Source organism: Cyanistes caeruleus, chromosome 11 (assembly GCF_971803275.1).
Source record: "Cyanistes caeruleus chromosome 11, bCyaCae1.hap1.1, whole genome shotgun sequence".
Lineage (NCBI taxonomy): Eukaryota > Metazoa > Chordata > Aves > Passeriformes > Paridae > Cyanistes > Cyanistes caeruleus.
In genome coordinates this window covers 5,011,266-5,035,840 of record NC_141711.1, presented here as the reverse complement: position 1 = coordinate 5,035,840, position 24,575 = coordinate 5,011,266, and the positions used below count along the sequence as shown (strand labels likewise).

At 43.6% G+C, this 24,575-nt stretch overlaps 1 protein-coding gene across 4 annotated transcripts in view; it reads right to left on the bottom strand.

Annotated features, from left to right (window-relative positions):
• Positions 1 to 24,575, bottom strand: part of TAFA4 (TAFA chemokine like family member 4) — an 85,355-nt gene that overhangs the window by 49,668 nt on the left and 11,112 nt on the right. For 2 of the 4 annotated variants that reach the window (XM_086845797.1, XM_086845799.1), the window contains one exon: positions 1,115 to 1,176. The gene's annotated coding sequence lies outside the window, so the exon portion shown is untranslated. Of the gene's footprint in view, positions 1 to 1,114; positions 1,177 to 18,396; positions 18,659 to 18,967; positions 19,134 to 19,342; positions 19,501 to 24,575 lie in introns of those variants that run through there. The other 2 variants (XM_086845800.1, XM_023935158.2) reach the window with 2 other exon arrangements.

Genomic DNA, 24,575 nt, shown 5'->3' with positions numbered 1-24,575 from the left:
AAGGCTCTTTGGACCACACAAAAATCATCCAGACAGCTATCCAAAAACCACAGGGTCACTGCAGCAGAGCCCAGCCCTCTCAGACCTCAGCAGACTCCCTACACACCTCATGGACAATTTTTGAACTTTTTTTTTATGGCATCACGTTCCATTTACGACATCAGTCTCTGCTGGCAGCAGCTCAGTCTGCCACCCCTAGTCAGGCCTTTCCACAGAAATATTTCAAAATCTCACTTGACAGGAACTGGGGGTGGTGGGGAGGAGGAGAAAGCAATACCAGTGAGAGCTGGAGGAAATAAACCCCACATCCTCCTGAGGAGGGAGAGCTGAACTGCTGAATATCCACATCACAGGAGGTATTGACCACACCAGCAGCCAGACCATCCCCACACAGACTGACATCCTCTGTGCCAGGGTCCTGGAGAGAACCAAGTCTGTCTTCAGCAGCATTTGGAGTTCTCCAGGGTAAATCTGTCCTCACCCCCCTCCCCTTTAAACATGAGAACAAACCTTTTATCTGTTGAGGGCATATAAAGATGATGCCATGGGAGGATATCCTGTAAAACATGCCTAAATCACCCTAATTTTCCAGCCCAGACTTCATTAGTTAATAGTGCCAGAGTCACAATGGTGATCTGGGTGGATCATCTGATGAAAAGGCTTTTCAGATGGACTCATTTCAGCGAGAGTCTGTGGCCCCCAAATTTGAGCCAGCAGAGCTCAGGTCACACAGAAGCAGAAAGAGCAGTGCACAGGATCAGGAAACAAATTCAAGCAAGGAACTGAGGGCAAGGAACAGAGGACTGACTGCCAGAAAACTCTAAGTCCACACAGAGTGAGGAGAAGTTTAAAATCAAAGCTGTTGCTTCCTCTGCTCTCTCAGCACAAAGTGAGTTCTCATCTTTCCTCCAGGATGAAGTCCACCAAGACCAGGAGGACTGCTCAGAGAGCAAAGTGCAGCTATTCTTCCTGTCAAGTGAAGGCAGAATAGACCCTTTTCTCCTTACAACATTATTTATTATTCATCACCACCCCACGAAGGACCATTCTGCCAAACTCCAGAAAAGGGAGGCATCACCATCAAGATTTCATTTTAAAGGTTGCACAGACTTACCGAGGTGGACAGCCAGCACAGGAGATCTCATTACAGCACAGAATTTCAACTCTTTCAATTACCTGTATCAGAAAGAATTTCTCCTTGTGATTATCCAGATTCTTTCAGTCCCTCACTGCAGCCCAAAATCTTCTCCACTCCCCTGTGTAAGCCCTCCTTAAGAGATGTGCAGGCTTCAGGCACTTTGTTCAAGGGAGAGCAGGAATTCCTCCAGCCCTGTTCAAAGAGGACACGGAGCAGAGACTGTGCCCTGCTCCACTCCCAGCTGCCCTCCCAGAAGCAGAGCCCTTCTCATCTAAAGCAGGCAGCACACCAAAAAAAAGGTGGAGAGAAATGTCTTTGAAGGAAATCTCCTCAGCAGAATGTTTCAGACACAGCAAAAACACATTTTCCCCTACTGTAAACTTTGCCTGCCAGGTAGCAAAGCATTAAAGTTGTTGAACAGGTTATCTTGAGACACAAAACACTGTTTTCTAGACCCTGAACTGATGGAGGAATTTAATTTCTCCCATGGAAGGCAGAGATAACTGACCTGCTACAGAGCAGGTCACTCACCTTCCTTTCCTCTCTCACCAGGGACCCAGTTGAGCTGGTGGTTATTTTGCAGAGGTTGCTCAGAGGAGGGAGGAATGGATGGAAGGGATGGAGGAGGAAAACTCTTGTCCATTTTCCCCTCTGGATAATGCACTGGGAGGCCCCAGCCCTATTCTGGGTGTGTGGTGGGCAGCTCAGGGCTCACATGCAGGAAGCAGGTGATGCCTAAGGGTGGCTGTTCAAATTAAGAGCAAGAGAGAATCCAAGGGAAATAACATGAAGATTAAGAGAGTCAGCAAATGCAAGTGGTAAGGAAAGGTGGAAGTAACTGTTTAGTCAAGAAAAAAGAGTTTGTTGGAGACATGTCAACTGTCTCCTTGAAGAGGCTTGCTTTCAAGAAGGGCAGGATTTAAAGTGGTTCTCAGTAGCCACTACAAACAACATAAAAATAAATTCAGTGTCCCATAAAGATTAATTGTTGTGTGCACGAAGAGAAACTTTCTGTATCTAAGTGGAGAAACTAGTGCAGCAAACTGCTCAAATTCTCATGGAGCCTGTTTCATGGAGATTTCTTTAAAGTGGATTCACACCTGTGGGATGCTCAAGGCTCCCCTCTCCACCCACAGGGCTGGATTACATGTTTGCTCAGGGTATGTAACAGGATGACATATCCTTTATTCCCTGGAGCAAAAAAACCCTGGGCTACAAATGTGAGGTAATCAGTCATTGTTCAATACCCTGAATCAAGTTAGAGGTTACTGGAGGAAAATCCTGGCAGAAATAGACTGAAACTGTCTCCTGCACATTGGGATTTCCATGTAGGTGGAGTCAGGGTGTGTTGTATTTAGATATCTTTCTGGAGGTTCTGAGGGTCCTCATGCAACCAAATTTGGTTCTTTCTGGTCCTACTGCATTAGAATATTTTATCATCTTGTTATTGCAAAGAACACCTCACAGTTACAGCATCCCTAAACTGTGTTAGGCCCTTACAGAAACAGGACCCGTCCATTTCTCTGTCACCAACATAACCTGGTCCCTGCTTTTGTTTCACTTCCTCAAACACTCCAAGAGGAAAGCACAGAACAGCCAGCTTTGCTTTTAGAACACAAGCATGTTTTATGAGTACTGGATGCACGTTGGCTGATGAAGAATCCCGACTGTCTGGGTATATGGGATAATTGTTCCACTTGGGACTCATTAGCTAATTATTTAAAGATTCTAAGGAAAAGCATTTCACAAATACAGCACTAAATTTCCAGAAGTGTAATTACAGGCTGAACACACATTTTTTAGCACCTGTGTTATCAACTACATAAGCCAATAGCAAAGTACCTTGTGCTGTGCTGCCCCTGCTCTCTGGCAGGCTTGGGGCAGGACAGGATAATTACCAGGAAATTGAAAGGGAACATTTTAGTATTCCCATTTTGATAACAAAAACAACACAGACATCTTGAGGTGGTTTAAAATTCTGCCCCTAACATACGGAATCTCAATAATGAAGGATAAGACTTGCACAGGATGAGGGAAGCACAGACCAAGCAGCCATAACACAGATTCTTGATCTGGTTTTGTCACTTGACTTTGATGCTATGGGATCAGCTTCTTACTCAATCTTAGAAAACATTGTTGGCTTATCAGCAACTTCCTCAAGTTACTCTGGGAAAACATTGCTCTACTGAGCAGGAGAATTACAGAACAGGATTCCTGACCCAGCACTTCAGGAATTGTTACTCAAAAGTAAAAAGTGTCACATCACAGATTGACAAAAATGAGGCATTTGGAGTCCATGGAGAAAATAAAATAAAATAAAATAAAATAAAATAAAATAAAATAAAATAAAATAAAATAAAATAAAATAAAATAAAATAAAATAAAATAAAATAAAATAAAATAAAATAAAATAAAATAAAATAAAATAAAATAAAATCTCAATAAAAACTTCATTTAAAGGAGAACCCAGTCTTGTTCAGTCTGCATTCTCATATACTGAGCAAAAGCATATTTAGAACCAATCTCAGGGTTGTACTTGCTTTTCTATGGTTTGGTAACTCATCCTGGATGGGACCCCTGCCCATCCACTGTCTTTTTGTGAGCGGATTCCACATCCCTCCAGCAGGTCCTGCCTTTCTCCAGGTCACCAGAAAAATTCCAAATCCCAATACAAGTACATGAAGCAGCACTCTCAGCTATTTTCATTTCCAGACCCACCAGGAACTGCATTACCTTATGAAAGGAAATTTCTGAAGTCCCACAGATTTTGCTGCTCATTTCCAGAAGGAATTTCCTCCATCCTTTCCTCTTCCTGCCCAATCCTCCATGCCTCCTTCGCTGTGAATCTCAGCCCTCTGTGTCTCTTGCTTTCACAGCCACTCTCCTCTCTGCCTCCTCTGGGAAGTTCTCCTGCTTGGCAGCAGCCCATGTGTGAATCCCCAAAAAAAGGGCTGGGAGGCAGGGGAAGAGATGTCCCTGAGGTACCTATTGATGAGTCATGCTAAAGGTCTCCTGTGGCAGGTCAGTCACCTGCTGGATGCTGTTTTCATCCCTTCACAGGCTCAAGGAAGCCACACAGAGCTCTGGGTACAGTTGCAGTGGAAAAGGAGCAAACCTCTAAAGGTCCCAGACACCTTCCTGTGGCTGCCAGGACAGGAGAGCAGCAGCCACAAAAAGCAGGCAACTGCTCCTCAGAAACAGCAAGAGAGGTGTTAACATTTGTCTTTCCTTCTCAAGTACCTGAATGGTCAGAGGAGCCTCCTTCCAGCACCTCTCACAGCTGAGGGAACAATTTCCCATGCAGGAGGCTCAGCCAGTGACCCTGGCTGATGGATGACCCCAGCCAGGCTTTGAATGAGTAACATCACATTCTCTTCTTGCCTAGGGCTAGAAACTTCCTTTTTTATATGGGTTGGTTTTTTTTTTGTCTCTCTTTTTTTTTAATAATTATCATTTTCATTCTCACAAAGCTCAGAGAAACCTGAACTTCAGGCTGTCAGTTCCCAATCTGCCTACGATGGAGTTTCCTTCTCCTGCTCTTCATTCATGCAAAAGCCTCTCCTTGATCTTGTAACCATGTGCATGATGGGAAGAGCAAGTGGTATAATTTTGATTATGCTTTGAAATGCTCAGGGTTGGAAATGAAGTATGAGATTTCCCCCACTTCCCCTGCCTCTCTTGAAGGCAATTATTATTGCCTTAAAGATGTGAGATCTGTTGAAAGTAACAAATCGTTGATTGTTTATTTTCAGAGTAGACAACAATCAGCTTTTAATCAGCTTCTCATCACTGCTAGAGAGCTATTAACTCTCTTAAAAATAATTAGAGAACAGAAAAGAAAAACCTTCTCCAATTATTTTCATCCAGGAAATTGAGATTTTATGAGGAAAAAAAAAACCCAAAAAACCAACACCTCAAGATTCAAAGATTCACAGGAATAAAAAAAGTTAACATGGTGGCACATTAAGTTCTCTCTTTTATCAATGAGATATGGTTTGCCAGAAGTGGGATTGTGCTTCCTGAGTTTGTACAAGGTTATGGATATTGGCACCTGAATAAAAAGCAGTAATTCAGTCACCTTGGGCAGACACTCAGATATTGCTGCTGAACAATTTGCTGAATTTCCTGTTTAAGGAAATGGATTGCACGAATCCTCCATTTCTCTGATTTCTGACTGTTCACAGAACCCTGGCTTTCAGATTCCCACAGCACACATTTTTTCCATTCTTGAGTAAATAGTCTGTGAATTTCTGTCCTGGGGGAAACAGTACTCAAACTTAACTACAATAAAGAGAGCAACCTCCGAATTTCAATTATATTGGAATTAGCAACAGGTATGAAACATCTCAGATATCACCTTTTGTGACTTCAGATGGGCAGCTGAATAGTCATTTTAGCTCATGTACAACTTTCCAGAAGCTTTCCCTACCAAAAATACCATGAAAATATCCCCTCAATGTGCCTCATTTACTACTGCCACACAGAGTTACTGCTTGTAACTTGAATGTCACTCAAATAAAATCAACCATGAGCACTTTGCAGGGTCCTGAGACAGCTGCTGCTGTCCTGCCCAGCAGGTATTTGCCTTTCAGGTGATGGCCAGGCAATGTCCTGGCTGTTCCTGAGATGGTTTCACATCAAGGAGCCTTTGGTAAGAGACTGGGGGACAGACAGATTTTGTCACTGTCACATTGCAGGAACCTGCCCTCCAAAAAAAGTAATGGACTGCAAATCCCTTATGGACTCTAAGGCACAGCTCTCTAAAGAGTGTGTGAGTGCTCAGCTGATTAAGTTCTCCCCCACCAGGCCCACAGTGACTGTATCTTTTTATTTTATTTTCTCTATTGCCCATTGGAGATGAATTGTGATGACTTTAAAAAGGGATTCTTCTTGTCCATCGATCAGTGTTGTACCTTTTGACCTACTGGTGTCTCTTTAAAGATTGATGGACTGGAACACAAAAGTGGAACTCTCTCAGTTTAACTGTTCCCACCTGAGTTTCCTGCACTGTGAGATGTTTTCCTAAAGGGGACCATGGAATGGTTGCACCATTGGCTCAAATTCCAGGGTTATTGCACACAGAATTCCCATGGCCTGGCAAGAGGCAAGACAGCAAAGACATTCACAGGATTGGTTTACATTAAAAACTGCTTTCATTAAAAATGTGCTACATCTCAGGACCAGAGCAGGAATTTAAGTTTTCTGCTTTAATACCAGTCACTAATTAGATGAGGAATGGCAACACTAATTTAAAGAGAATATGGGAAAAATTGCTTGCTAGATTCATATTTTCCCCTCACCAACTGAAACCCCTCCTTGCAAAAGACAAATGTTTAGGCTGAGATTAGCAAGAGAGGCTGCAGGCAGCCAAACCTTCACTCACCAGAGGGTACCACCACATCCAAAAATGAAGACACACATCTTTAATTTAGAGCTGTGCCTTGCACTAGGGAAACCCCACATGTTATGTACTGCAAATTTAGTCTAATGTCTCATTTTTAAACCACAGATGAAGTCCTGTCCACCTCTATCCTCCCTTAAAGCTGACAGACAAAGGGAAAAATTCACTTCTCTGCTCACAGAAATTGTTTGATGAGCCAAATCCAAAGGACATTTTCCAGAGAGTGCAACGACCCTTATTTTACCTTCCTGGTCCTTTTTCTTTTTCTAGGCTGATGGCTTTGGGCAAATAGAATAGCTACTTGGATATTTATTTATTATGATTTTGAGGAGTACTTGTGAGTATAAAGTGTCTTGCAGCAGCTGTGTGTCAGAAAGACAGAAGAACCCACTTGGAACACTGATATTGCTGCATAAACCAGAATAAATGGCCAGTGGAGGATATGGTTTATCATTTTAAATTATTTTCTCTCTCCAGCCAAAGACAGTGGGTTTCTTAAACCATGATTTTATCCTTTCTAATTTGACTTCTCAATTGTACCAGAATTCTTAATTATTTCACTGCTTGCAACAGCACCATCCAATTTATCACCTGAGAACAGCAGCATAGCATAAATAATCTATTGCCTTTTTAACCTGAAGGTCTCAGCATTTAGTCTTCAAGAATATGAAAAATTTCTAATTTAATAATGGAATGTTCCTGTGACGGTCACCCTAAGTGGAAAGTATTGCTTCCTGAAGTTTCCTCCTCTCCACTCAGGAGAAGCCAGCAGAGCTCTCTGAATCCAGAGCTCAAACCCAGATTAAGCTCCATTCCAACAGTCTGGAGATACCTGGAGGTTATCTGGGATCCCCTGGAGATCTCACCTAGCACAGACCCCTGGCCACTCATTTCCTGAGGTGAAAGTCCCAAAACACAGAACCACAGCCAGGTTCTGTCTGTGTGTTGAACAGTGTTGAGAAAAGCCACGAGCAAAAGGCAAAATCCAGAGGTTGCTCCCCTGGCACAGAGGACCGGGAACATTCTCTGAGAGGGTAAATTTCAGTGATCTTGCAGTAGGAACAGGATTTAAAAAAAAAAAACTCTCTAAAAAGGATCTGCCAAGCACCATGTCATAAAAATACAGACAATTAATTTTCCTTGGCTCTTATTTGCATCTTTGATTCTGAAAGTCTCATTCTGGACAAGAAACACTGACTTCCATCCTTTACTCCTACAGGAGCAACACCCCCAGTGTGGCACACTGTTTGTTACTCATCTTAGAGACACAAATACTATGTTTAACCAAGAGCTGAGGTAAGATTGAATTAATAAAACAAGCTAACACAAAGTAAAGCCTGAAGCACCAGAGCACCCAGCACTTTGCAGTTTGGGCATTGCTGGGTGGAGCAGAAAAAGTAAAATTTGCTGCCCAAATCACACTTCACTGTCAAACCATCCTGTGGGAGCTTTATGGAGACATCCTGCTCAAATCATGTCTTGTCTGCCAAGCAATGCTTTAGAAATATCTTAGAAAGCCTCCCCAAACCCTTCCCCTCATAGGCATGGCCCACCTTCAACCTGCTCCTCTTTCCTCAGCGTGACCCAGCTGAGTCACTTCACACAGGACAGCCCTGAGTGACTCAGGCAAAATCTGAGAAGGCAAAATCTGCAGATCTTTGTGAAGCATCCCTGTCCTGCCCCAGAAACCAAACAGAGATGTCTAAAAAAGACAGGAATAACTGAACCCCAGCCATTGGACAATGTGTTTGCCACAGAAAGGCAGTGACCCAAGGGCTGAGGCAGCAGCTCAGCCGTGCTTGTCAAATGATGCATTTGTAGCTGCACTGAGATTTGAGATTCAAGCTTGAAAACCAGCAGCACTCGTGAGTCCCTTAGAATGGAAGCATGAGGACTGTGAAAGTCATATTCCAGGTGCAATGCCATCCACATCATTATTCCCAGCAGAGAATCCACCTGTGGGACATGTGTGGGTGCCTGCTCCATTAATATGAGACTGAAAAAAAGAAAAAGCCCTGAGTGTGAGACACAGAGGAGCCCTTCCAGCACCAGGCTGTTTGTCTCCTCCTTTAATAACATCAGCTACCACTTCTTAATAGAGCAGCTCCTCCTCCCAGCTCCTCCTCTACCCTGTGTACCCTGGTGATGCCTCCTCTGTCGGATGAAAGGCGGAGGCCCCGAGACGTTCCCTTTTTTCATCATGTATAATTTGTAAAGCTAGTCAAAAAATAGCAAGCAATTTAGCCTGGAATTTCGCCAGCTGGGATATTCATAGCACATGTGATCAAACAGCAGAATTTGCCAGTCACTGGAAAAACAATCGGGCTCCGTAACCTGACTTCACCGCCGAGGAGAGAGCCTGTAAACATCATTATTGATCAGGGCAGAGCTATTTCCATCAGGCTGCAGCACTCTGGACATTAAACATCTGCAGAGTCAACACCTACCCAGCTGAAGTTAGCTCCAAGAATTTAACATTCCCAAGACATGAGAGATTTCCAAAAGGATTAGCAGCTGAAGACACTATGAAATTACACTGAAAACTGAAGAAAAAGATATCATAAATGGATTTTATGTAAAACTCCACGTTATGGTACAGCTTATTGACATATACAACAAATTAAAACAGCTAATTCATCTTACTACCTTCCACTGATAATTTTTTAATTAAGTTACTTATCTTTATCTACATATTTAAGAATGTAGGTCTTTCATTATTCATCTCTTAAAGAAAATCAATGCTGTCCTGATTTGCTACAGCTCAAACAAGGGAGCAGTATTATCTATGCTAGAACTGACTAATAGAAAAAAAAATTCATTAACTTTATTAGCAAGCCCTAAGAAAATGCTATCGAGCACATTTTCATACCTCTAAAAGTCTGAATTATGAACCAAAAGCTTAATAGTGTTCAGTATGACTAAAATAAACATCATGACTTTTTTTTTAAATGCTTATAAATAAAAAAGGAAAAGGTAGAAAATTATTAAAACAGTCTAATTAAATGGTTTTTAAACATTTAAACTTTAAAGAAAGTCCAGCCCTAATTCTGGATTATATTATTAAAAAAAAAAAAAACAACAAACAAACAAAAAAAAAACACCTAGCAAAAAAAGCTTTATATTCTGGATTTTATTACTCATTAATTATTATTCTGCATTTTATTTATTACTGAGACTGGAAGCTCATCTGTAGCACTGGTTAGATGCTAGTGTCTAAGTGCCTATCCACTACACAGTTTTGAAATATTTGCACATCAAAACAGACTCTGGTTTTACACTTGGGATTCTAAAGCTTTATAAAAGACACTGTGGAAAGAGTAAACTTTGAATCTGGGTTTCTGGAGGAAAGAGACTTTTTCTACTCATCTAGAGTGTCCTTTTCTTCTCAAGGTGACCTTAAGTTTCAGATTTGTGAAATGGTTTCCTCTTGTGTTCAATCCCATTGTGTAATAAGTTTTAAAAATGACTATTTATCTTCTTTAATATATTAGTCATATATAGCAGGAGAAGCCTCTCTGGGAATTTTTGCTATCGGGTTTGTTCAAGCCTAAGTCAATGCTGATTTACAAAACATAACTTACCCTTAGTAACAAACAATCATGGATATATTTATTGGAATAACATCTTCCCATTCTCCTCCAGCAGTGTGTTTCGTTTCTCAGCTCCAGTGCTGCAGATTGGGGGATATTTACAGTGACCAAGGCAATTTGAAAGCGATGCTTTTATGTTGCCCATCTTATTACAATTTTACAAGCCTGAATCTCTGGTATTTGGCAAAACAAATAGATCTGCTGGTTCTGAAATATGTTAATGAAATGCAAATTAGCCAGGCAGGTATAAGTTATATTTATGTCAGAGAAGTGAGAATAGGTGCATTGCTCAGAAACTGCCCATTGAGGAAGTTATATTTAATGAAGTTTAAATATTTTTAGATTTTTGCCTTGCTAATCATGACCTCGGCTGCCTGTGCCATGTAATGACAATAATGAATAAACATGCTCTGCTTATGAAGAACTAGAACCTAACAAGCTGATCAATTGTTAATTCTATAAAGTGACTAAAACGTGTCTCCACTATCAATAAGTAAATCAGCTTCTATTTGCAGTACTAATGCACCTTGTACATATCCTCCAGCTATCCTGCCCTTCTCTGTAATAATGTAATTATCAGTTTGGTCATATTTAAGTACAACCTGAATGAGATTTGATATTATTTTTGTCTTGAGGGTGGAAAAATAAGAGGGAAAATTGTTTGGGTATTTAAAGAGACACAATACATTTATTTGGAGGATGCAGATTTTCCACTTGCCCTCCAATTAGTTATACAAAATTATTCGTTTGAAAGCCAATTATTTTACAGCATTATTTTTAAATCATACAGGCTATTATTAGACAGACATTCCAGAGAAGAAGGCCTTTTTATTATTAAAGCCCTTTTGCTCTAAGCCTCTGTAACAAAGACTTTAAACAAAAGACAACGGTGCTCATTAACTGTAACAGAAGATGTTTCTTCTATAGGTAAAAAAAAACCCAACATTTAAAATAAGACTAATTTGGCTTTATTCAGGCTTTATTTTTCCTCTTACATGAGGAAAACAAGGAAAGTAGATCAGATCTTTAGCCATAATACAATTCTGTATATTCCAAATATGCTAATTGTGAAGAGCTGACTGTCTCCTCTACATTTCCAAGCAAGATTTAGCAGTGATAGTTTATCCATTGCTGAAGAACATGTTCAAGAAAAAGGATGTTTAACACATGCAAAAACCAAGAGTTTTGCTTGAATTATCTGTTTTCCTTTTCATTCCTAGAGTGTCTGCAAAGACACTGGGAAGCAGCAGTTCCCTGTTCATCCACCCAAAAGCACCACCTATCTCAATCTGGGTGCAACCAGTGAGGAAACCTCTCTGTAGCATTTCACAGGTGACTGATACACACTGGAGGGTGAGTAATTGTATTTAAAGTGGCTGCACTAATTGTATTTTAAGTGACTTCCCCTTTTTCAGAGTTATAAACAGTAATCATTATCAATGTTTACAGCTTCTGTGACTATTCTTCTATTGTTAAACTGAAATATATGTCACAAAAACGTGTTAGAAACACTGCAAGGAGGAAATGTTCTGGAGGGAAATGCTCTTAAGTGTGTGGATAAGCTCAATATACCAATTAATTTCTAACATTTAACCAAGTGTCATTTTTCAGGTGGAAGGTTACACTCATTCTGTCAGAAGTTGTCCCACATCACCTCACATCCATCTTTCCATGACAATTTGGTGCAGAAAATTTTGCTTGCTACTCTCTCAAATTAAGACAATTAGCACAGGTTTTTAAAAGGTATTTGCTCTAACAAAGTTTTGTTCTTTCAGTGGCCCCTGAACAGAAACTGATCTAGTATTAAACAAAAGCAGAATTCATCGTTTTATCAGCACACAAAAAATGCAGGGATAGCTCAGTACTAAAATAATTATTTCGCTTTTTTCCTCCTTCAGCCCCAGTTAAGCCCATACAGCACATAACTGGCAGGTATTTCCACAGTTAAACTCTTACTCCAGTAGCACTTTGCAGTTATTTAACTGCAATTTCAATTACCCTGTGATGTGCTCCCAAACGATGGAGATTGAGCTCAGAGGTTCAGAGGCAGTTTGACTGAATTGTACAACAGGAATACACACTCATGACAATCTCTCTGTGTTCCACAAAGTAACTACTCCTTTTTGAGACTCAATGGCCTGTTTTATGTGCAGATCCACTCACTGCTGTAGATCTGTGTTTGGGGAAATTTTCATAGCACTTGACTTCTAACCATGGTGCTTCAGAGCCACTAAACAGGCAGTGGCACAGCCAACACGAGCCCTCCAGCCAGCCAGGATCAGGTTTTACACCTGCCTGCATCCACCCTGGGCCAGCTCCACTCACATCCCAGCTTTCCTCAGGGAGGAAGCAGTGTCCCAGAGCAGGGCAGCCACAACACCTTCTGTCATTAAGACTGTGAAGGTTTCCTTCACACTCTCTTACTTTTTCTAGGAATAAAGCAAGTGGGTATAATAAATAATAAAATAATAGGATAAAACAGCCCTGGCATTGCCACAGCCTGGCACTGGCCAGAGGAGGAGATAACAGCAAAGAGGAAGAGATGAGCCCTCCTTCCTCCCTAGGAACCCTGCCTGCTGAGCATTTGCCAGGAAATTGGAAGGAAACCAGCAAGGCACAGGGGCTTCCCAAATGTCCAGAGAAGAGACCATCACCTGCAACCAGAGCTTCCTTTTCAGAATTATCCCAGAATCATGGAATGGTATGGTCTGAAAGGGAATTTAGAGTGCCAAACCCCACCCCAGCATGGGCAGGAACATCTTCCACCAGGTTGCTCCAAGCCCCATCCAGCCTGGTCTTGAACACTTCCAGGGATGGAACAGGCACAGCTTCTCTGGGCAACCTGTGCCAGGGCCTCAGCACCCTGACTGTGAAGAATTTCTTCTCAATATTCAAACTAAACCTGTTCTCATTCAGTTTTAAGCCATTCCCCCTTTTTCTGTCACTACAAGCTCTTGTGAATTATAGGTAACAGAGTCCCAAAGACTAATTTAAGCAGGTAACATTCATCCCCTTATTTGTGTCATAGAACCATAGTTCCATTAAAGAACTCAACCACACCTGTTCAATAGTTTAAACATACCAAGAAGTTTCATTTAGGAGTCCAAGCTAAGTTAATTTTGCCAGGAAATTGTAATATGGATGCATTACATTAAATTCTGAAACATGGCATTTCTCTTCCTGTCTCCAACATTATTAGCATCTTACAGTGGCTTGAATTAAAAAAGAAACATTTATTTTATCACCCTGATATCAGCTTGCTGCAATATAACATTTTTGAAACAGGGAAATATCACAGCTTGGCATCATAAATTCAACACTGCAACAAGATAAATCCTTCCCATTAATGTAAACCGCTGTACTTCCCAATATATCTGCATCTGCAACACACTTGTGTTTGCTGATCAGACTATCATAAACACACATAACTCTCAGTGAATAATGGAAGCAGCGAGAAAATCCGAGGGTAACTGCTCTCCAGACTAAAGCAGCCACAACCTGGTCCTTCAAACAGATTCACTCATGCAGGGATGTTGCTGCTTGTGTTCGACAGCATAAAATACCATCGTGCTCACCCCTGGAATCCACATAACACAGCAAAGGACATGGAGGTGCAGTCACTCCTCAATTACACATGCACAGAACGGATGCTGGAAGCTTTATTAACTTACAATATATATAAATCCCAGAGATGCACAAAGGAGAGGCTGGGTACCCTATCAATTAAGAATTTCTGGGTTCTCACTGAATACTTAAGGTGAGAATGAATTGACATAGAAAAGGAAAAAAAAAAGCAGTTCATTTAATTTTGTTGAAAAGAAAAATCAACTTGGTGCTACCTACAACTCAATTTCCACCTTTTCCCCTTTACACTGAGATCAACACTCAGAAACTTGTGCCAAATGGGAATTTGGCACACAGTTTAGGAAATGCAAACACATGAATTAATAACCTGAATTATGCAAATACAAACCTGAAATTTGCAATTTGTTTTAAAAAGCTAAAAGAACTCCTCTTAATTGGTTTATCCATGTCTAGGCATTACTCAAATGATTCTGCTTTAGCAGTTAGCCTCTTGCAGGCTCAGGAGAAAAAAACCTGCAGATGCTCTGAGAGCTAAAGCACCGAGTTCTGCTCTCTCCTCCATAAGGAAAAGGTTTGTTGGTTCCAGAACTAGAAAGTTCACTCTGATTCCATGTTCTTCAGCTGAAAGGGATGTAGCCCATGACTGAGTCATGCTTGGCAAGAGGCTGGAGAACAAAAGAGGGGCAAGAGCTCTGCACTGAGGGCTGGGGAGTAAGTTCTTTAACCATCTTTTACCATCCTGTAACACTAAGGGTGGGATTGCTGCCACTTAATGTATTTATCCTTGTTATACCTCACAGCACACATAGCACAGCTGCTGTGGAAGGAGAGGGAAAACTTGTACTGGTGGTGTGCAGAGGGAAATATCCTTCTAGGAGAAAGGCCTGACCCCACAAGAGTTTTTATTCACAGATATTCCCTGTAAAGTGTAACTGAAATTGAAACACAACAGAAAGGGGAATAAAAACAACGGGTCACCTTTGGAGTCACAGAGATACCCAGTGCTGCTTTCCCTCATTTGAGCTTTACTCTGGCATAGCTGCACCAAGCCTGAGAAAATCAGTCTTTCAGCTCACAGCCTCTCCAAAATAACTGCTGGAAAATATAAAACAGAGCAAAATGGGTGAAATCCGCAGTCCTTTGTTCCTCCTTACAAGCCTCTTCAGAATAGCAAAGAGGCTTGGGTGCCCCAGCCCGACAGAAATCCCCGTCCTTGCGGTGCTCAGGATGCTCTGGCACTGCAAAGCAGCTCTGCTCGAGCTGCCTGACCCCAGGTGAGAGTCAGCTGTGATCTCCTGATCTGCAGGGCTGGCACCGGCTTCAAAGCAGCCGCCTGCCCGATGGTTATCACATTTTCAAAGGGGAAAAAGAGATGCTGAAGGAGTTCTACTAGACCTTGAGAAAAGGAGTCCCAGGGCCATAAACTCTGAGAGAGAGAGACAAGGAAAATCCAATACCTCGGAAGGAAAGTATTTGTATAGTGGAGATCTTTATTCTGAGTGTGCTTCCAAAACCCAGGACAAAACATTATGCTCAAGATTTTCCTCCAGAGGCTGGAATGAGGCTTGGGACTCAAAGGTATCTTGCTGCTCCATATTCATTTTGATAGTGAGTTTAAAAGAATAAAAGATTGGTCTTAGAGAGTTACAAAATATTGGTAATCCAAAGAAAACAATTTTTTGCACTCACAAATTCAAGTTCAGTTCTAGACTAAGAGCTTGTTTTTTCAATGGTCAACCAAGAGAGGTGGAATTCTGATAATTTCAAAAATTTATTTTACACAAGACTGAAAATTAATTGTTTTCAATCAACTAATCTATTTACTTCTCCATGTACAAATTTTTCCTAACACTGGAAGAGGACTGGTCAAATTCTGCCCTTTTCACTCTCAGCCCAGTCCTTAATTGGGAAGCTTTGCCTGAGAGGACAGCAGGTGCTGGCCTCCAATTAATAAAAGATTGGCGTGGGGAGATCAGGGGCTGCTCCCAAGTACCACCAACCAGTTGCCAATTCAGATCCAATCCAGAGGCAACATCTGCACCTGAGCTGTGTGACCAGGAGAACTGCTGGGCTCTTAACAATTTATATAAAACACAGGGAAGTCAAGGTGAATTTTGTTTTTTATATAATTTAAATAATATTCCACAATCACCAGAGCTGGAGCAGCCTTCTAAATAGCTGAGGAAAAAGTGGCATGAATGCAGACAATCTCTGCACCCTGGAAAGGCAGAAAGCTCTTCAGTATTAGACTAAAATTCATCACCAAGACTCTTGTTTCCTTTTGCCTGTGTTTTTCTTCAATAATTGGTAGATTTTAGCTATCAGAACACGTCAAGCCTGTACCTTCCACAAGCACTGAACTCACTCAGACAAATATATCAAACATCAATATAAAACTAGAAGGGAAAAAGAAAAGAAGAAATCTGCTACAGCATCATCTAAACGTAAGACACTAAGTAATAGCATTTTAAAAAAAAATCTATTTCACACAGATGAAAATCATTACAGTTCTCTAGAGACCCTCTCTCTCTCTCTGCATCTCCCCATGTCATTTCCTAGCTGGTAAAAATGTGCCACAGGATATCAAAAGATGGTTACGTTCTTCTAATTTTAATATTCCTCTAATCCAATAATGGCTTGTTTACTGCTTTCTAATTTAAAGGTAATTCATTAGATGTATCCTGTCACGTCTTATTGGCAATGAAGGCATAAGGATCTTACACAGAGCTCTGAGGCATGTCAGTCATATTGCTAATATTCTGTGTGGGTCCCTCAATGCAAAGGGCTATCGATGCAATGGCACTGATAAGGGACTCTGTGTGTGTGTACCTACATACAAATCACAACCAAAAATACTGAAAGACTTCAGGGGTGAAGTCTGGACCCAAAAACTTATGTTTTATCATTGAGAACCCTAGCAAACAGAAATGTAAGTGATTTAAGTGAAAATATTTGTGATAGTGAGAAAAAGGGTCACGCACAGCCCGTGGGGAAGCCCCTGCCTGACCTGCAGGGGAATTGGATGAGTCTGCAGCAAATGATGAAGGTTAAGGGAACATTAGACAGAAGAGGCAGCCTGAACTCTGAAATGAACATTTCAGGAGCCACACCATGCCAGGCAACATCTGCTGTGATTCTCCAAAAGCTACCCCGAGTTTTTGAGTAACCCTAGGGCAGAGTGACAGGAACTGAGGCCAAGGGCACGGAGGCACCAAGGTGAGGGTGAGAGCAGAGCAGGAGCCACTGGCACAGCAGGGCAAGGCTCTTTCCCCTGGGTGCCCCTCCTGACTCCCCTGGCACAGAGTCTGTGCCCACCTCCAGGGGAGCAGCTCTTCTCCGAGCAACCAGGCAAAGGAAAGCAATTTACTTCAGGTGAAAGCACTGTGTGCTCAAACACACTGCTCAGGCAGTTCTCCTGCCACAAGGGCTGGGAACTCTTGGCTGGTTACACTCTGCCAGCAGCCGGCTCAGACACACCAGCTCTCTCTGTGCCTGGACACTGATAATACCCATTTTCAATAATCCCTTTCCCAGAAGTGAAACCTTTAACAGCCAGACAAACCACACACATCTGGTGAACTGTTGGCTATCTCAGAGGAGGGCACGAGGCTGAGGAGCACGGTGACACCGCTCTAGGAAAGCACCACCTGCCCTTATTCCCCTGGAGCACGGCAGGATGGCCACTTTGGAAGAGAGTTTGGGTCAGGACGTGTCCAAACCCATGTCTCCATTGGCTGTCGGTGATGTCATGGCCGTGCATTAATCCCCGGTGACTGCAGGTTTAACATCACCCCAATCTCCCCATCCTCTGCTAACCACAATGACCACGCGCCTTGGAGGAAATTACTCGGGCAGAGAACAAAGCAACTTGTTGAAACAGACAAAGTCGCATCTCTTAAGTAATTATTTCCAGCTTTTTTTTTGTCAAAGTGAAGTTGTTGGGGTCGGGAGATGACACGTGCCCCGCCGAAAGGAGTGGGTATTGTTAGAGCTCTGTTTTAAAGAAAGTAAATCCTCCCACTCAAAAAGGTGAAAGTGCCGGTGGTGGGAAACCAACTGCTCTGGGAAATGAAAGTATTTCAGGAGCTATTAAATCGGTAGCTGAAATTATAAACACTTTTTAAAAGAAAAAGATGGGAAAAAAAAGAGTGACATTTAAAGAGCAAGCCTGACCCTTTGCTAGCGGCATCCTCATCACTGGAGTAACGGGGGCAGTAAATGAATAAATGAATAAATGCACACGGCCCAGTGCAGAGACAGATTGAAGTCCAGGAGCAGTAGCCGGAGCGCTCCGGACGGACACACAGCCGCTCTCCCGGAGCCTGCCCAGCCCCAGGGCTCGCTGAGCCCGGTCTGGGGAGCGCCAGCAGCGCTGTCCCCGGGGCCTCTTGGCGAGCAGATAAATCACTGTTAGCACCGCACTCTCGGTGACTGCTCTCCCAAACACAAGTTACATCGCAGCTGAAGCGATGCTTCTCTCCCAGCTGCCTCCCCCCGGCGCGCATCACTCCCCCCCGCCCGGGCCCCGGCAATCGGGGGGATCCCCGGCTCCAGCCCGGCCTGGCACCTGCCCGAGGGGTCCCTCAGCTCCAGCCCGGGCAGCCGGAGGGGACCCCCGGCTCTGCCCAGCCCAGCCCAGCCCAGCCCGCCGTGCCCCAGCTCCGCTGCCCGGCCCCGCTCACCTGGCGGCGGTGTCTCCCCGGGAGCGGCTGCGGAGGCAGGAGCAGCGTGCGGGGAAGGGGGAATCACCCCGGGGAGGGGGGAATCACCCCGGGGAGGGGGGAATCACCCCGGGGAAGGGGGAATCAGCCACGGGGGAGCGGGGAGAGCAGCCGGCGTTCAGGCTGCGAGGAGGATGCTCCGCACAGACTCCCGCACGTAGCGGCGCAGCGCCCAAAGTGGCTTTGGAACTCCCCTCCCACTCCTCCTCCTCCTCCTCAGAGCCTGGGGAGGAAGCATGGTGTTACGGCTCCGGCGCCTCTCCCACCCCAACGGAGCATCCTCCCTTCGCTGCCCCCGGTCCCTGACCCCAGGGCTGGGGCGAGCTGCCCTCTCCTCCCTCCATCCCTCCATCCCTCCATCCCTCCATCCCTCCATCCCTCCATCCCTCCATCCCTCCATCCCTCCATCCCTCCATCCCTCCCTCCATCCCTCCTCCGCGCAGGGATGCTGCTGCCGGGGAAGATCGCGCTGCCTTCCGGAGACAGAGCCTCGGCTCAGCCCGGGCTCTTCAGCGCCTGACGGAGTCCTGACCTTATTTCAGAATGCGAGTGGCCGCTGCCCAGCCCAGGGAACACACGGGAGATGTTTGCTGGCTCGCAGCCGGCCCGGAGTTCGCAGCATCTTTCGGAAACAGCTGCAACTTGAGAAGGGAGCGGGGCCGCAACCTCCCCACGCCTCTTACCGCACGTCCACAGTCCTGCGGGTCATCAATAAACCATCATCTGCGCGAATCTGGATTAAATGTTCAAAATGAAACCCCGTGTTTCCCTGGCTACAAAGTCGGGGTCACTTTGCCTTTCCAGCAGCCGCTGGGAATCGGAGTCTCCTTCCTGCTCCGCCACTGACTCTCTGCAGAACCTTTATCCCCCACTTCAACACCCTCAGACTCTCATCTCTGCTGCTCACCTAAACAGGGACGTCCAAATAAATGCTTCGGCGGCTGTCAGGCACTTAAATATGTGTAGAATCGAGTCTCATTTCTGTGAGAGAGGGCAGTGTCTCACCGTAGGTAACCACAGGGCTCAGTGCAACAGTAGGTTGATCTCAGCTCTATTACCTAAATCCTGTTGCGATTCAAATTGTCATCCTCCTGGACAAACATTCCTTAAATTGGAAAACCACTGTAAAAATGCCTTGTGGAACAGAGCAGGCTACTTTTATCACAGGAGAACACTCGTTGGCTACTGTTGTGGAACTGCAAATTGCCTTTCGAGTTGTCTTTGTGCAAGTTCTCTGGTGCACGTGTGAAAAACAGCAAAAATCTCAGCAGCTTCCACACCACCATTCATAGTAAATTAATAATCCAGAAGCAGACTCTCACATCCTGGATAAATTCACTTAGCCTGAAAGAAAGGGTCCAAATCTCCAGCCTTGGCTCTCCCTCATCCCATGCTAGCATAACACAGCTACGCTCTTTTAATCAGCAGGAGTTGCAATATAGTCAAAATAGGAGGGAACAAGCCCACAGCATGAGACCACATCTCTCCATCTCATTCCTTACCTGGGGAGCTGTCACCTTCTTGCCTACTGTTCCTGACACTTAACACCCCTCCAGACCTCTAGCTGAGCCTAGGAAAGGGGAGAGAGAAAAGGCAGAAGCAGGAAGGAGCTGCAAGGTTGCATAAAGAAATGTAAGAAGTAGATGTGGGTAAAAGGGAGGGAACTGGATGTGCCGATGGGAAATGGAAAGATTTACAGGACAGGAGACACAAATTAGCAGGAGGAAAGGTCTCATCTTGCTGTCTGGGATACAGTTTGTTGAAAGTAGGCTGGTCAGGATATCAGACAGGGATTATGTAGGATCAACAGCCCCCTGATATGTGTGGATGGAGCAGTTTACCAGCTGTGGGTGCTTTTACTGAGCTGCTGAGCCACAGCAGACAGGAGTTCACAGCTTTCCCTGGCCTAGTGCTGTCCTGTGCTCATAATTTCTTCCCATCTCTTGGCCTCAGTTTTCCCATCCAGGCAGCAGAGACAGCCCCATTTCTAGCACTGGGTTGCTGTCAAAACGAATTAAGATTTCCAAAGAGTACTTTGAAATGCAGATATTATGCTCACTAGTTTTAATGTCTCCAAAGCGGTCTCCGGATATCTCTAAATCCTCAACACATCCCTGATCAATTCCTGTTTTGCATAGGAGGAAGCCAAGCAGAGGGACAGAGGCTTTAGTCCATCTCTTTTATGTTGTGTTCTGAGGGTCCCCCTGACCTTGCCACGGCTCAGCTTCCCAGTTTTTGTCCCACAGTGTTTGATCCCATCCAAAGCCACATTTTGCTGGTGACACCAGCACCACACATGCAGAGCCTCCACACCTGATTATTAATTACTGCCCTATTAGTAATAAATTATTAGCCCCAGAAAGCTATTTCCTCCTGCAAGTCAATGCCCAGGCTTGAGCTCCCATCCCCTCCCTCACCCTGGAGTTACACTCACAGTTCTGGCACCCACTGTGCCCTGCAGGGCCCTCCCAGAAATCCTGGGCACTGTGGGGCTGGACTAAATCTCCCCCTGTATTTTCCTTGCCTTTGCAGGTGCACTGGGAAGGAGCAGGACACAGGAGCTTCTGGTCCCCAGGCCTGTGATCAAATTATCTCTCCCTCTGTCACACATCCTAATCATCACAGCTGGCGGCCATGCCAACAATATTAACGCTGCTGAGTAGCTTTCAGTTTTGCAATTAGCAAGGTTTTCTGCTTCCCTCAAATAAAAAATAGGCTGGTGCTTCTTAGCACTGCATAAATGATACAGAGACATTCAGGGCCCACGTTCCTGCCTTGTTGAGATGAACCGACATTAGAAGTGCTGGAGATATTTTAAGTCTTCTGAAGATTAAAATGGGTACAAAGCTTATTATTTCTAAACATGTTTATCCTGCCTCTCTTTTTTGTTTGCAAAATTAGGCAAAGCACAGTTTAAACAAACAACTATTGTACTATTAAACATTGATTAAAGAAAAGGGTTCCATTTAAATTATTAAGTGGTAAGATAAAAAGCATCCCTTCTCTTTTGTACGTTACTTTATTCAGAAGTCAAACTTCTGTAGTCTCACTGAATGCTAATGAGCAGCATAATAATGCACAAGGGCAAGAGGGGGCTGAGTAATTAAAAACAGAGGCTAGAAATCAAAGGGCTTGAAATACACTTAAGAAAATAATTCAATTATACATTAGAAACCTAGGATAATCAAGACACATCCCACAGTTTCATTCATCATTATGCCCCAATTTTATATCTCTACTGGTTTGCTGAACACAAGAAGCAGCGATTGGGACTTTCATGTGTGATGCCTCAGCTGGAGAGACAAAGGCAACGTGCACTCAGGTCCCATCCTCATCTCTGCTCATTGAAAACAGCTTCACTTGAGTGAGTAAATTCTCACTCACCTGATTTAGGGAAATATTTCTGGTCACAAGATAATTCTGCATTGGTTCTATGTTCCTTTTCTCTGTAGCTTTGCAATTAATTAACTCAAATCTCTGCACCCACCATTTTATCTTCCCTACAAATCCATCTCCCACCAGTCTCCCTGGCTTCACCTCTTCCCACAGCTTCAGGCTTGCCTGGTTACCCACAAAAACCTCTGCCAAACAAAGCAGTGGGTAGGTTTGTCCAGCAAACCATGGATTCAGCTGTAAACTGTGTATTAGTCTCATGATTTAACATCATGAGACTCTGAGGTTTCCACGCAACACAAGCTGGGTCAGAAAGTCCTGCTGTAGCTCTGCAATGTCACTTTTACAGTCCAAGGAGTCCCAGCACAGCTCCTGGTTTCCAGGACAGCAAAGCAGACTGTAACATTGATAGGGAATTCCAGTGCCATGTGATAAAGCAAGGAAAAATGAGACAGTTTAGTCTTGTTCAGTGACTCTGGAGATCAACAGAGGATTTAAGTGATTTTGCCTTGTGCAGTCTGGATGCAATAAGCAATTATCAAACTTAGACTCATTGCACTGACTCCAGCTTAAAGGAAGGAACTGTAAGTGATGCATTGTCAGGCACCATGGAAAAAACAGAAAAAGTGAAAACAAGAGTTTCCATCTGACAAAGAGCACTGTGTTCACAAGCTTTGCAGACACACAAATTGCTACCCACTTTTGGTACATAATTAAGGCAATGCCAGGAAAAAAAAACGTTGGAAACAACCCAGCAAAGAAAAACTCAGGAATTTTAGCAAAACCAGCAGTGAATTGTATATCAGCTTCCTGAGAAATCAGAGTCTTCTCATTAGAATTTTTAAAGGTTTAAGCAAAGAGTTGTCTCTAATGAGCAATGGAGTCAAACCAAACCCTGCTGGGATCCAGGAGTCCGGAGTCCAGCACAGGGCACAACTTTGAACAGTGAGGAAAGGAAACCAGAACCCCAGGTGAAGTTTTCCAAAACTAGGGGTCCCAAAATGAAGGTTATGACTCCAGGAGATGGGGACTGTTTAGTGTAGTTCCAACTATTACTGAGCTTTGCTGCATCTTCCATTTAGGAAGAAACAAAAGGCTGCATGTGAAGAGCCAATTTCAACCAGTGTAAGACAGCAGCTAATGTCTCAAGATTTCCCCAGCATTATCAGCCATGGATTCCTCAATCAGAAATAAAGCTCTTTTTGAGATGATTCAGCTTCCCCATCAAAAAAGATGCACACTCACTTGTTAAACAGGAGATCATTAAGACAAACAAACCAGCTCATAATGTGGAGTAGTGGAGTAGTGGAGTAGTGTTTGCCAGAGGTGGAGAGGGAAATGTGCAAGACAGACACTACATTTCAACCTACAGTGAGTTAGAGAGCAAAATATCCATTTTCCCCCATTTTTTATAATGAGGAATTAGTTTTAAGAAGAGAAGACACAGACAGACCCATCACTCAGTTTTGCAGAGGGAGTGACTGGAAGTGGGGAGCTGCACCCAGGGGCAGAGCCTGAGCCACAGAGGAGCCCCACTGCTCAATATTCATTTCTCAAGTTTGTGGCTGAAATACTCTAATAGATATCTTAGTGACATCCTTTTCCGAGAAACAGTCTGGGGCAGTAATTCTGACAGGACAAGTCAGCTGTAATGAATCTCTTTCCTCAGCACAGATGGGGCCCCGCTTTACTCACGTGCATTGCTCCTTCCACTCCCTAAGACTATGTGGAGACAAGAGAAAGCAGCTCTGGCCTCTTATCTTACCTGCCTGAAACAATATTGTGGCAATCAATAAATGAACTACATTTTCTTTAAATATGCAATTACATGGAATAGATTATAGAAGTGACAAAACCCAGAACAACTCCACAAACACAGAGCTGGGCTCTGATTTCTATCAATACAAGATGAAAGTCGTGTAGTTGCTCATTTACAGCTCAAAGCTGCATTATTTTCCCTAACTCAGGCTCTATTGGTAGTCAGCTGAACACTCTAAAGCAGAAATACCAACTCATCTTGATATTCCTCCCACAGTAAATAATGATTTACAAAGGAGGGGGAGAAATCTCCCTTCCCCTCCCTCTTTCAATTCATTAAGCTCAACTGTGATAACCAGTGAGGCATACAGGAAAGGGTTAGGTATCTCTGCCTCTGAATATTTAATTCAGGACTAAATGTAATGCACAGCATCCTTGCACCCTTGGGAGTTCAGCAGCCAATATGCCAATGAATATATCCTGACAATAGTGATTTTTTCTGCACTTTGGAGGCATGAGTGACATTTGCTCACCACATATGTTACATCGGATGCTGAGGTCTACACTTGTGAGAAATTAATCAGAATCCATCTGTTTCCTTCTCATCCTGGACAATTTCATTACAACTTAACCAAAGATTATAGGATTCCCATGTCTGTGTCCCCAGCCCCCAGCCCAGTCTTGGTGTTTCTATAGTGAACGATTAAAGCTGCTTAGTTTAAGTAAGGTCAGAATCAATCTTCCTTCCTGTAGGGAAAGGCATAATGCTCATGGGCAGGGTCCAAAATCTGCTCTAAATTACATGTAGGTAAATCCAGAATATCCCTACTGAACCAAAGGGGGTTCAGATTTATCACAGAGCAGGTTGTGGACCTTGGTCTATCAGTAAATACTTCTAGTGGCTGATTTTGGTGGATGTCAGGCTCAAAATGGCACAAAGTCAATCACTGCAGGTCCTCTGTTACATTTTCATTTACCTGCCCAGGTGG